Below are 15,046 nucleotides of genomic sequence, written 5' to 3' on the forward strand. Positions count from 1 at the left end.
CTCTAAAACAATGCCCAAAGTGGACCTGTCTTTAAACTCTTCAGATAAGTGAACCAGATACAACAAATCCCCTCAAACCACTTCAGCTGAGCTGTCTTTTATTTGCAGTCAAAATCGCTGAGGCCAGTTCAAATGATGCGGCCGATTGTAATGTGGGAGGCAAGAAACCAGAACGCAAAGCATGAGGTGATCATCTCTGTCAAGTGGATGTGTTAAGAGGTAACGGAACACCACACAGGTCAAACTTGGAAGAAACCTGGCAGATAAGGAGTTTCGACGGGAAGGCGCAATGGCCGGCATCTCTCCACTGTGAGGGAGAGATGGAAATGGCACTTAGGATAACATAGTATGGTTTCAGACTTCATGCAGACTGTGTTCTTAGCATCTTCAACTCTCTGCTGTCCTTAGAGCTCCCTTCGTGCGTCTCGCTGCCTTGCTGACCTTTCTGGAGTTTTCTCTTCACCTAGCTAAAGGGGCATGCATTTCAGCCCACTGTGCTGCTCTTTAGCGGTCTTAACATGGAACACTGGGGCCACTTCCTGGACTCATCAACGGCTGGTAGGGGGCTTAATTAATTAGCATGTGTAAGATGTTTCCAGCTCTTTAGTGGATTAAGAATAATTAGGAGGGCAGAGCCAAGCTCTTTGAAAAACCATTTCAGTTCCCTCCGTGCTTCTTGCAGGAGCCTGTCCTTGGTTGTCAAGTCACTTGTCATGATGTAGATTCAGAAACTACCTACAAACTCTTGACAAGGGGCAGTCGTTTTACCCCCAGATTTAGAAAATTGTATTGATAAATAATGCTGTTTAATAATTACCTTGAGCACAAAGTATTTGGAAGTACAGTTGTAATTTACTGGATTTTTTTTCAGCTTCCTATAGTAAGAAATCTTCCCCATCAACTCAGGAATTATAGACCTCCCACAGTCCCCTCCTAGACCCTGTCCTCCAACCCCCACAATGTACCTGGTCTGCCCCGATAGTCATAGATTTTACATACTATGTTCTTTATTTCACACCTTGATAAAACACTTTTGTCCTGCTTTTATTTATCTTTTCTTACAGAGGATAAACAGAGATGTTGTTTAGGCATGCACAACAGACATCTGAAGGAAGGTATAACAGCATGGAAGGCTTTTCTCTCAAGTGCAGACATTCTGGGGGTTGACTTCTTGCAATTGTTACAACTGTTCTGTGGTGTCACTTAGGTCCTAGACACAGGTATTACCATCAAGAACATGTGACCTAATCTTCAAGGTGCAAGATAGCCATTCTAACCCGCTATCATGTCTACATTCCTGACAGGAAGAGAAGGCATAAAGAGAAAAAAGGAAAGGAGCTGACTGACTGAATGACCATGAAGGCCTTACTTGGAAGTTAGTTACTTGGACACCCTTATTTTAAGGTGACTCCAGAAAATCGCATTAAATCAGTGTTTAGTGATGCCCTCAGCCGAGCTGAATCTCTCTCTTGCTTAAAGACAAAGGAACAATGGATGAGAAGTAGGCCATTACCAGTTTCTGTCACACCACATTTTGACAGTATATTCTAAGTAAAGATCTTTAAATGCTAATTATTCTGTTACATAACAATAGAACTTAATCTCATCTAGCTGTATTTCTGTGCCTCTCTTCTATATTCCTCCCTCTATTCCACCCACTCTAATTTCTGGTAGCCACTGTTCTATTCTCTTCCTTTGCGGTCCGTTTTGAGGATAGAGAGCCCCACTTTTGACCTTGCTCAATGGGAACATGCACAGTAATACCATACTACGCTCTAGGAATGCTTAACTTAAGTTTCAGGGAAGATGCAAGTATTTTAAAAAAGCATTTTCTCATCTTTATAAATAATCATCATCAATCCTTACATTGTGCCTTAGGCTGCCAAGTACCCTCCCTCGGTCTTGGGCTGCTTAGGCGAGCACATAGATCCCTTCATCTGGGAGACTATTAAGATCCTTATTTGCCATGTGGTACTCAGCAGTGATCATTAAAAATAGATGCAAAGAGAAAGGCCTTTAGAATTCTTTAGCAGGCTGAGAAGCAGCCCTCATGTTCCTAGATTCTTGACAGTAGGTTCACTTGTAAATACTCTGGAAGCAAAAAGCTGGTGCTTCTTGTCCAGGACCCCTTCTACTTGGATTTCTGTTTTCTCTAAGATATTTACTAGAATTTCTGTGACCATGAGTTGTTTCCTGTGTTAGATGTAATCCCAACGTGAGCTTCAGGAGGCCATCATGAAACTCTAAACTTGGAACAATAACAATGATAAGAACTCAAAACACTCATTGTGCAACTGTCTGGCTATTGATATCTTTTAAATGTTTCTGGCTTATGGGGATAAAGATTGACTGAGAGGGCAATGTAATAGGAAAAGAGGTGGGCAAGGAAATCATGAACAATTGTGAGCTCAATACAAACAAAATGCCCAGTACATAGCAGATTGGCATGTGTTCATTTAATGCTAGCTTTCTTTGTACTTTGTGATTCTGGGGTGAAAAGCTTAAGAATTGTCAAGGAGGCAAACTCACAAAGGAGATTTCATCTAAGCTAACCAGGACTTTTTTTTTTGTGCTGTCATCCAGAAATAATTAGAAAATTAGAATCAAAGTTACTGCCTTCCATTTGTTACCAAAGCTTAAAAGAACTTCCCTGTGCTTTGGGGGACCAATCATTTATTATTTGTGGGTGTCTGTGCCTCACTCAGAGAATATTTCCACTAGCAAAAATACAGCTCCCTTATCTCCCCACACCCACTCCCAGACCTCTCCTGCCCGCATCAACTGTTGTTTTCAGGGTGCACAAAGAAGAGCTCATACCCTTGGCTTCACTGGTGGTGTCTGTCTAGGAGTTTGTGGTTGCGTTTTGAGGAGATGTCACTTTCCCAGGGAAGTCTCCTTGTCCTTGTCTTGGCTGATGTTGTCTCAAAGAAACCATCAGTGTGCAAGGTTCAGAAGCAGTGACATGCAGTACTTAGATTCCCTTTCTTCCTGGGGACATATATCATTAATTAAAAGCAGATTCCAAAGACTCTACCAGGTATATAAATTCTCACACTGGAATGAATTGAAAATGAATCTATGGGTCCCAGCTTTGTGTTGCTCACTGTGTGATTCCACAGAGGCAGTGAGATATTTGCTACATGCCATAGTTAATGTAGATGGTAAATATTCTTTATTAAAACTCTTTAGTTTGTCCCCCCAATTAATGTAGCCTCCAAAACCTTCTCTCAACTGGTCTTTGACCCTTTTTCTTTTGAGTCACTACCACTACTCTGTACCCTATAAATGAACTATAGCAAACAAATAATAATAAAGTCATATTTGAGACAGCTCTGTGTGCTGTGTGAAACTCTACCATAAGATCCATTAAGCTCAAAGCAAGACTTCCTGGAACTGAGACTGCTGACCGCATGACGAGTTGTGGGTATATTCCATAAGGAAATTTTTGCACAAGATTTATTTCTGTCCCCTTTCAAATTCCTGGAGACCATTATCTGGCTTTAATCCCAGTTTCTACTAACTTCCATTAATCCCATCTTTGGTTGATCCTTCTGGGTTTCAGGAATGTCGTTTACACTGTTCCAGACCAGTAGATGACCCCACACTGTGGTCCCTATCTGAAACATCTGAAATGTAACTGTTTCCAGGGAGTCCTTAAAATCACAGAGACAGTACAGATTAACATGCTTCCTTTGTTACCCATAGGGAGATCTAGATCACCACTCGCCCAGCCTTGGCCAACTATGATAAGTCAAAACTGTTTGCAAGCAAACAAAATAAGGGACAGAAAGAAATTTAGCAGCTGCCTTGATTAACACCCTCCATACCATTCATTCTTGAACTCTCATTGACTGACAGTCACATGGATATATGTAGAATGCACTGCCAAGTGTATCCACTATGTAGTGAGCTATAATACGTATCTTGTGTATGTGACATACCATTGATTTTAGTGAAAATCTCTCAAAGACAACTTTATAACAAAGTGCGTCTTCACGTGTGGTACTGCCACAAATTAATCTATTTAGTTCTTGTAGAATCTGGTAATTGAAATGAGCAGAATATACTACACTACTGAAGGCCAGAAAACGGAAGTTTATGATGATGTGTAATATGATTTGTTTGTCATTGGATGTAATTTGATTTACAGGAATATGAAATGGAAATTAATAGCTATTACCTTGAAACCAGACATTATTTTTTGGGGGGGAGGGTGATGTGTATACAATAGATTTGATTATGACTTTAAGGCGTATGTGTTAAGTTCATACTCACACATCCCAGTACAGATCTGGGTCCTTCTGGGAAGCCAGCAGGTATGAGAACACTGGGCACCATGTGGCACTGATTGCTGGAGGTGTGGAAGGGCAGCTCCTTCTAAGTGGACCATAGTCTTTCCAGAATAAAAGTTCCGGGTTCCCTTGTCTTTCCAGTCCATTCTTTCATATTACCCTCCTGCAGCCTGTGGTTGAGTTTATCAGTGCTGAACCCTTCCTTCCCTCCACTGTGCCCTAACATCTCCTCTCCCACCTCCCTATAATTTGTCATCTCCCCGTCTCAGCTTCTCAATTGTTGTATCGTTTGCAGTCAGTGAATACCATCTGCCACATTTCCTGGGTCTCTGTTCTTCCTCTTTCCAATATTTCCACCCCATTGACACCAGGCAAACCTCTCTCAGTTCCTGCTACCACAGACCCTTACTGACCTCTAAATTGGTTCTTCACACAAGTGTAGCTGGTCATTCTTCTCAAATCTTTTTGCTGTGGAAGAATCTGATTTAGTGGTCATTTCATCTTTAGGATTTACAGTGTAAGGCTCTGGGCATCAATAATTCACTATAGCCAAGGGCTGAAGTTAGCGCAGCGTGTCTAGTAGCCAAGACAACTCTACTGCACTCAAGAGAAACATTTAATAAACAAGACATTATACTAACCATCGAGTTTCTTTAAATGCCCCTTGTAGTTGACTCTTCTTTTAACTAGGCTCTTTGCCATCTGAAAGTATTTTACTTGGACTTCTCCAACAGGTGGGTTTCTTTTCTTCCCTTATAACTTACTGTATTTGAATAACTCTCCCAACTAAGCAATAAATCCAGAGATAAGTATCACCTGTGTGGATCCTTTCAAAGCAACAACAAACAATTCTATGAATGCAAGACATTCACATGACTTAAAAAGCAAAGTGAGGGAGTTCCTAACTAGAAACGTCTTCCTCTTATCCCTAATGTCTCTGGTGACAGTCACTTTAAAATACTTTGTCTACCTCTTGTTAGATTAACTTAGTATTTCTAAGCATTATGATTTGATTGTTTTATCCTTAGTAATTAATTTGAAATATTCTCTTTCCCATGCCTTGTTATGATAGGCTGTGGTTCTGCTATATTATACCAATCTTGTTTCCCTCTCATGCCTTGCTATGCACACTGGTTTATTACTATTTTAAAAATGAAAGTTGGGGGCTGGAGAGATGGCTCAGCAGTTAAGAGCACTGACTGCTCTTCTAGAGGACCTGGGTTCAATTCCCAGCACCCACATGGCAGCTCACAACTGTCTGAAAATGCAGTTCCACGAGATCTGACACCTTCACACCAATGCACATAAAATAAAGATAAACAAGTCATTAAAAATGTTTTAAAAAAAAGAAAGTTGGGAGGGAAAGGTGGTAGGGAGATAGGAATTGGCAGGGAGGGAATGGGGGATAGATTTGACCCATACACATTATACACATATATGCTCTTAAATCAAACATTTAGAAATAAAATCCAGATCCAGTCTTCACCAGCTCTTCTCATTAGTGGACACTCTCCACCCTTTCCCAGTTCAGAGCATCAGCCAGAGGGCGCCTGGAAAGTAAACAAGGGCTTTGCAAAGGGTCTTCTCTTTTTTTATGAATTTGTAAAGGGTCTTCAGCTTACTCAGAACCCAAGTCCTTACAGTGTCCTTCCTAGCTCTGCTCTCTATGCTGGGGTTAATCTCACTGCCCCCTCTCATCTGTCTTCACTGTTCTTTATGTAGCTAACATAGGTTCTTTCCCCTGGGGTCTTAGAGGAGCAGCCTACCCCACACTCAGGCAGTTGGAGTTGTTACTGGCAGTTGATAGCAGCTGGAGGCGGGAGAGTCATTCTTCATTGAGGGTGTAAGCATCTTGCGCTTTAGTGGAGGGCCCCACCTCCATGCACATATAGACAGCCCTAAGTGGACTTACTATTTATTTAACAAATAAAAGAATGATGAAGAGGAAGACATGATGTAGTTGGGGTATGTGCTTATGAGGAGAGGAATTTGAGGAAGCAAATCAGGGGTGAACATGACCATGTGTCTAGACACACGTGAAATTCTCAAATAGTAAAAACTTGCAGTAAAATAAAATGGCAACAGCTAAAGTGTCAATTGATCTATGAAACAAAACGGTGATTTCAGGTGATATGCTCACTCCCAATTGCAGTACCATGGCAGGGCCTCTTCCTTCCTCTCTAGGAGGATAAAGGAGCTCCATGTATCATCACCTGCACATCTCATTATAAATGCCCCATAATACCTGGGGTTGGCTTTCAAAGAAAGGGACCGACGTTTCTCTAATGCATTTAATTGTGACTCTGAGAAAATATTTTATCATGTTAGAGCTTTCATATGCTACTTGAAAACATATTTAATGAGATATACATAATACAATCTGCTCAGTTTAGAGTTTACAGTTCTAGTGTATCATGAGCTGATGATATCATGGGGTATCGTGTATCTCCCTAAATTTGTGCCAGGACCTCAACATGTATTTGGGTGCAGGTCTTTAGAGAAGTAATTGTGTTCAAATGAGGCCAGGAGGGCTGGGCCCTGATCCAGTATCATTAATAGGTTCTGAGAAGAGTTTTCTGTGTTTACAGAGAGCAGTGGCCATGGGAAGGCGAATCAGCCAGAGGATAGCCTCGTTCAAGTCAGAGAGAGAAAGCCAACTCTTACCAGCTTGACCTTGGCCTTGGGGATCCTTCCAAGATTCCTATTATTTAAGATACCAAACCACCTAGTCTGTTTGTGGTATTCATTTGTGAAAGTCACAGGAAGTGAATCCAGCTGGTTTTCAGTACATTCATAATACATGTAGTCATCATCATTATTGTCAATTTTAGAGCAATTATGTCACCTCACAAGGAAACCCCATACTTCTTATCTATTCCCACTTACTTTTCTCACTGTTATAGGCATGGGTGAGAGTCCAGAGGGCTCCCACTGAGATTTCCAGGTACAATTTCTGGAATAAGGAATTGGACTAGGGACACAAGGATAGTGATAGAAATAGAGACAGTTTATAAGAAAAAGAAGGGCATACCTGTGATTGGATGTGGGCTAAATAGCTGGTATTGGGTTCAAAACACAAAAGTCCTATGTTCATGAATGACGACCCATTATAGGCCAGTTACATAGCACCCACCCCTCCCATAGTTGTGTATCACATGCTTTTCTTGTGCGTGCTCTGTCCCTTAATTTTAGTCATTATTCTTGCAGAGAACCTGAATCTGTGTTGGGTGGCTCACAGTTGCCTGTAACTCCAGCTCCAGAGGAATCTGATTCCTCTAGCCTTCTTGGTCACCTATACTCACATGCATGTACATGTATATGTATGTATGTGTGTATGTACACATACATATACAAACACATAGACGCATGTTTAAAAATGAGGAAACTAAATCTTTTAGAAATCCATTTTCCAAATGAAGCTCATAAAGATTCACTGTTTTCTCTCCATTTTACAGTTTTAGCTTTTAAATTTAGATTTGATCCATTTTGAGCTAATGTTTATGTGATATAAAGTCAGAATCCAACTACATTTCTTTGCATTTCTCTAGTGGGTTGTCCCAGTACCTCGTGTTGAAAATGCTATTTTTTTCTTACATAAGGTGATCTCTGTGTTCGTATTTAACATAACTTGGCCACAGAAACAAGTTTATTTCTAATCCTATCAGTTTTACTCTATTGATCTTAGGCACCATTGTTTTATAGTATTTAAATGAGGGTGTGTTAGTCTTTCTAAATACTTCATCTTTTTCAATATTGTTTTGAATTTTCTGCACCTATCAAAATTATGCATTAATTTTAGAAGCAACTGGAAAACTACATAGAGAAATTAGGTGAGGTTCACACAAGGAGTCTACCAAATCTGTAAATCAGCTTGGTGAGTATTGCTATCTTGAATATTGAGTGTTGTTGCTTGCCTTCAAGGCTCAGGAAATGGTCAGGAAGAGGGGCAGACAGGTGTAAGAGCCAGAGGTAGGACGAACTCGAGTGACAAGATCTTCTGCCATGGTAAAACTGATGCACGCGAACTCACAGAAATGATGATGGCTGCACAAGACCTCGGTAAACATTCTAGCATGGAACGGGGAGGAGCTTGGGAGTCCACATCCCTAGCTGAGATTGGTTGCTAAGGGAGAGGGATTTGGGTTTTTTTAAAGAGTGCATCCTCTGGAAAGGAAGCCATACTCCAGTGGGTGGCACCAGACCCTAGTGTATGGGCAACACAGATTGGACTCAGAGACTGAAAACAAAAAGATAGCAAAGACATTGAGATGGCAGGGGATTAAGGGTGAGGGGGGAACCAGGAGTTAGTAGGAAGGAGTAGACGGTAAATGTGACCAAAACACATTGTATGTAAGGATTAAATTCTCAAGGAATTAATAACAATGTTACAGTAAGAGGAATATTAAACAGCATTGCAAATCTACATAAACTATCTTTGTTACAATTGTATTTTACATACTAAGATATGATTCAAAAATACTTTAAGGATTAAAAGTCATGCAAATAAAAATTGAGTATTTTGATTTATAAGCATCAAGTGTTTATAATTCATTTAGATTTTATTTTGATAATGCTTATGATTTTCAGGGCCAAAAGTTTATTTATTTTCTTAAATTTATTTAGTATTCCTTTTGATAGTGTTGAAAATTCAACTCTCTAAATTTCATTTTTTGGTTGAAATGACAAATGTATAGAAATAAATTGTGTTTTTTTTTCTGTGCTAAACTTATGCCCTCAAATTTGCTGAATTTTGCATTAGTTTTAATTGTTTTTATATGGCCTCCCTAGGCTTTATATACGTAGTCACACTGTGACTAAAGGCAACTGATGCCTCTCTATCAACCTGGAGATGTTTTTGCTTTCTTCTCTCGTCTAATTGCTCAGACATCACTTTTTTTTTCTTTTTCTTGTTTTTGAGACCGGGTCTTTCTGCGTAGTCCCATCTGTCCTGAACTCACTATGTAGAAAAGGCTGTCCTCGCATGCTCAGAGATCATCCTGCCTCTGCTCATTTAAACATTACTTTCTAAAAAAAAAAAAAAAAGTTGAAGAGATGCTGGCAGCATACTCTTTGCAAAATTTAGAATGAAAGCATTTAGTCTAAAGGAGTGATTCTCAATCAATATCCTGCGTATTAGATATTTGCATTATGATTTGTCACAGTAGTAAAGTCACAGTTATGAAGTAACAGTGAAAATAATTTTATGGCTGTGAGTCACCGTAGCATGAGGAGCTGTATTACACGGTGACAGCATTAGGAAGGTTGAGAACCACTGGCTTAAAGTCTGAAGTATGTCTCCTGCAGACAGCACATTTGGAGCTTGTTTTGTTCATTCATTCTGTTAAAGCCTATATTAATTTCATATCAATGTAGTTGGAATATATCTGTCAGTTTTTCTTCTGTCTTCTTGTTCTCATGTCTTTATTTTCCATGACTCTTTCTTCACTGACTTCTTTTGGAGTAAAGGAATATTTTAAGTAGCATTAGCTCTTACATATAGTATAGCTGATTAAAAACAACTTTGTATGTAAAAACAATTTAATTCAAGTATAATGTAGAAATGTTACTTCTAGCTAACCTTTGTCTTATGATATTATTTTTGCAGGTTTTATGTCTATGGATGTGGCATTCTCAGTAAAACACTTTTGTAGTTATTTGGTTATATAGCTTAATGCCTTTTGAATATGCTGGCAGAAGAATGGCGGCATGTGCATAGCCACAGGCGTTGTCATGGTAACCTTCCCCTTCATCATTTCTGCAGGTCTTCTGTTCTTCTGAGTTCAACTTAGCATGTAGAGTTGTTTCCTGTTTGGATACAACTTAATCCCATCTAGGCCCTTTGTGCCTCTTTGTGACTGCATCACATTTCTCTATTAATAGGCCTAATAATATAAACTGCAATATTGTTCAATGCAGCTGCTTCTTAAATCAATAAAAATAGGAAAGGAGAAGGAGTATGTTTATATTGTCTTAGGTACATAGTCAGCTTTATTGATACTCTTTTATTGTTAATCACATTACATTCAGAGACTGCATACCCTGAGTCTTGAGAATGTTTGATGCTTATAAAATGATAGGGAAATAACAGTTTTACTCAGTGTATAGGAATCTGGAAATTTTTTTGTCTTGCTTTGATTTTTAAAATATCATTTCTCTGGACATGGAATTTTTGACTGGCAGATCTTTTTCTTTTCTTTGAACAGGTTATCATTCCATTGTCTTCTCATAATTTTTGCTCTCATAAGAAGACACCTTATTTGCATTGTTATTCAAGTGATAAGCCATTTTCTCTTGTCACTCAAGATTCCCTTCTTTCTTTGGCTTTCGACATTTGTACAGTGATAGATTAGAGGACTCTACATTTATACCACTTATCCTGGGGAATGCTGTTGCATAATCCTATCGTAGGTTTTTCTGAGGCTCTGCTTCTCTATTTGTTCCTTTTCTTGTCTGCTTTTTGGATTCTATGACCTCTATAGAGCTATCTTTCCATTGAAATTTATTTTATCTGTGTGTTGCTAAGTGTTCACAGGTGCTCACATGGCTCCGCAGAGGGTATTAGATAGAGTTATAGGTAGTTTCTGAGCTGCCCTGTGTGGGTGCTGGGAACTGAATTCTGGCCCTGTGAGAGAGCATCAAGTGCTCTTATCAGCTGAGCAATGTCTCTTGGCCCAGGACAACGTTTTCTTTGCCAGTTCAAATTTACTGATGAATTTCTCTAGTAAAAATTTTATTTCTAGTATTGTACCTTTAATTATCAAAATTCCATCTGGTTCTTTAAAAGCTAATTTCTAGATCTTCACTGATACTGGGTTTTCTGTTTGGTATAACTTTGTCACCATTGTCCCTTTACTTCTTTAATCAGGGCTTTCTTTAGTTTTTTTTAGAAATGTTTCTCATGGCCACTTAGAGAGCTTTGTTTATTAAATTTTGGATTTTATAGGCATTTTTTTGCCCACTTTTCTCCTCCACTGTATATTTCCCTTTCTTTTTCTTATCTTTAAAGCTGTTTCTAAACAACATGTTAATAAATATAATTATAGTTCTGGGTTCTGCTCTCCTCTCTGTCCCGCTGCTGTGACCTTTCGTTGCTGTGTCCCTAGTGCCCAGATGAGTTTTTAGTGCTGTCCCCATCCCTTGCCCAAAGTGTTCAGACCTCTTACGTAGCAGCTCTGTAGATCTCCTCAGGTTATCACACTGCTCCGTGCTTTTCTCAAACCTTAGAAAAATAAGGACTAGGTTTTAGATTCTGTCAAATGAACTGTTGCTATAATTTTGTTATGAACAAACTTGAAGTAAAATTATTAGCTAGAATGCTTTCCTTTCATTGTGCCTTCTAACTGCATGTGTTCTATTTGTTAGCTGACATCTAGTGTGGAATTAACTTACTTGATTGAATTTGCTTCTTTTGATAAAAATTCATATTCTAGAAGATGAAAATTAACCATGGTACTCCCCACACTGCACACACTGCACATACATATGCGCACATGTGTTTGTGTGTGCTTTTTTTTGTGTGTTTGTGTGTGTGTGTGTGTGTGTGTGTGTGTGTGTGTGCTCACAGGTGTTTGTGCTGCAATCACCATTAGGATGAAGGTCAATTTTCTCCCTTTAATAGTAGTTTGTGAAGTTTGCTAATTTTTTTAGTTTGGGAGAGATAAATAGATAATTAAGCTATAATTTGGAACTTGAAAGTTTGGAGGCTATTGTGATAGGAATGTTTTCAGGATATCTTTGTCAGTGTGTTTATCACTGGTATGTAGGAAAGCTACTGATTTTTGTAAGCTGGCTTATTCCACCACTTTACTGAAAGTTTTGATCATTTCTAGAAGTTTTCTGGTGTGGTTTTTTTTAGATAACAAGTTCTTTTATATATAAAATGTAATATCATCTACAAATAAAGATAAGTTGACTTCTTTTTTTTTTCTTATTTGATCTAGAAGCTACCTTCCCTGAGGACTAGCTCTCATAGTATCTAAAGTGCTATTCATACTGCCAAGGAGGAAAAGCAGTCAACAGCCCTATCTAGCTGTAAAACCTACGAACCACAATAACCAGCATGGGACAATACCCATAAGGATACAACAGAGGCACATTTCTTGGGAGTAATCAGCGGAAGTCCAGCTGGACTGAAGGCTGACTCAATCGGAAGGAATTCAGGCCTGGTAATGTAAGCCAGCCAACTACCAATGGTGGGAGAGGACCTGGGACCTGGAGGGGAATGTACCACTGCTACTTTTACAAACCAGGAGAATTTCTAATGTCATTTTAACACTTATCCTTGCACACACAGATTGCTCCTCAAAGAAGCTCCTTTCAGCAGCCGATAGGAACCATTACAAAAATCCACAGCTGGCCAAAATGAAAAGAAGAACTGACTGTGGGGTAGATGAAATATGATACATCTGCAATACAGCTGCTCAGTGAGTATCTCAGAAAAGGGAGCAGATGTCAGAAGAGCCCAAGGACCGGAACATTTGCTGGGAGCTTGTGTCTTCTATATATGACAGGGAAGAACACCATTTACATTTACATGATAAAACCCCACAAGTTGACTTTCCAGTGTGAATGGAGAAAAATCTCATGAGGCTCTATCCCTAGATAATGAACTACAGGAAATTAACTTAAGCTACTTAGAATGGGGGAATCTGCCTTCTTTAGGGATGAACCTCCTGATGAGTTCTCTAATCCTGTGGTTAGTCCTAAACACACATACACATGAGGAACACCTAATGGACTCAACAGGATATAATATTCTTAAAGAAGAGGTCATGAATTTGTTGAGAGGGGATGGAAGGGTCACAAGAGGAGTTGGATGGATAGAAGTGGTATAAATACAGCATCAATGCAAGAAATTCTCATAAAAATTAAATTTGAAAATATACATCATCTTAAAAGAAGACATGAGTGTCAATGGAAACACTTCTCAAATATGTAGTGTTGGCATTGGTCTACTCTTTGGTCTACCTCACATAAGTCTTTAGGACCAAATCAGAGAAGGTGACGGTGTGGAGTATGTAATTAATAGTATTAATTAAGTGGTAACTATAGCAAGCATTGTATTATAAGAACATTGTTCATTATTTCGATGAACCTTTGTGACAACTGTGAGAGGTAGCATTAATTTTATACATCATTAGTTAGTCTGTTATGCCACTATTTCAAAGCATTGAGAGTAATTTCTCCCAAGCAGTTGGCAAAGCCAGCGTTTAAATACAGGTTATCAAACATCAAAACCCACGACTTTATCTTGAAAGCTATTATAAGGGAAAATATAAGTCAACATAAAGGAAAATAGGGTTAGGTGTTGCTTAATTTAGGGGCTACATTCTGAGAAATGCACCTTCACTTAGTTCATCATTGTGCCAACATCATGAAGTGTGTTTACACAAATCAAACTGGAATATGTAGAAGGCACCTACTCAACCTGGCTTCTTGACATGGTTAGGAGACACATTTAATGTAAGATGCATGAGACTGCTGCCTGTGAATTGAGCCATGATGTTTTTGCTGCAACCTCTATACAAGGAGTATATTCTTTTCTTTTCTTTTTTTTTCAAGACAGGGTTTCTCTGTGTAGCTTTTGGAGCCTGTCCTGGAACTTGCTCTGTAGACCACGCTGGCCTCGAACTCAGAGAGATCCACCTGAGTGCTGGGATTAAAAATGTGTGCCACCCCCCCCCCCGGCTACAAGGAGTATATTCTAATGATAAAATCATGACTGTTTTTTCTCGCTAACCATCAAGTATGTATATGTTATATTTTTATGACCAGCACCTTTGTAGGTTAACATGCTCTTTGTACAGAGTTTATTCAAAGGGGGACATGACTTTTGTTAATGGGTTAAATGGAAGAATCAAAATATTTCTTTGTAGACAGATGGACAGCTTATTTAACTCAATTGTCGAATTTCCCCCAATGGCCTTTTAAGAACTCTTCAGATCAAATATCTTAATGATTTTGATTTTGTCAGAAATAAAAGGATATTATATTGAGTGTGTAGCTCACCTTCATAATTCAGAAATTTAGAGCTTTCATCAAGAGATTAGGAGATTTATTTTTAATGAGCCATGAAAAACCATTCCAGTATAAATACCCATTCTATTTCCCAGTGTCTCTGAGGTTTGGTGGATAAATCCATTTTTTCACACTTTGAAACTTGGTCATCCATCAGTGTTATAGTGCTCATTGAGAAAGAGCCCTTATTGTTGGTCTAGTCCCTCCTATGTATACAAACACAGGACTTTGTACCAATAATCATATGCTCCCCTTGAGATGCCAATTTGATATTAATCTATAACAATTATCAAAAGAAGTTTTATTACTGTTTCAGCGACCTACTGAGCACAGTACTATATCAGGCAACCCTTGCCTTAGGAGCATTTCAATGCCAAGTCAAGTTATACATGGCTAAGTAGAGGGGTATGAGCCCATAGTACATTTATTATATAGTGAGAACTACAAAGTTATTGTATTTTTACCATTTAAAAATACCTGGAGCAAGTCAGTGGATGAAATAACATCTTGAACCTATCTTAATCTGTAGAAAAGTCCTGCCTCCTAAGGTCTGTCCATCCTGTCTGAGGTCCTTAGTCAACTCAGAGATGCTGTACTATGCCTCAGTGTTCACTATTGCCCAAGAGAAGCAAACACCACCATCCCATGTCTCCAAACTCATTTTTGTTTGTTTATTTAATTGCTGGGCATGCAAGGCAAGTCTGGAAGCTTTGGCGAGCCTCAGTTTCTTTACTTGT

Source organism: Microtus oregoni, unplaced genomic scaffold (genome assembly GCF_018167655.1).
Source record: "Microtus oregoni isolate MIOR12 unplaced genomic scaffold, Mior012 000202F_ref0000011, whole genome shotgun sequence".
Lineage (NCBI taxonomy): Eukaryota > Metazoa > Chordata > Mammalia > Rodentia > Cricetidae > Microtus > Microtus oregoni.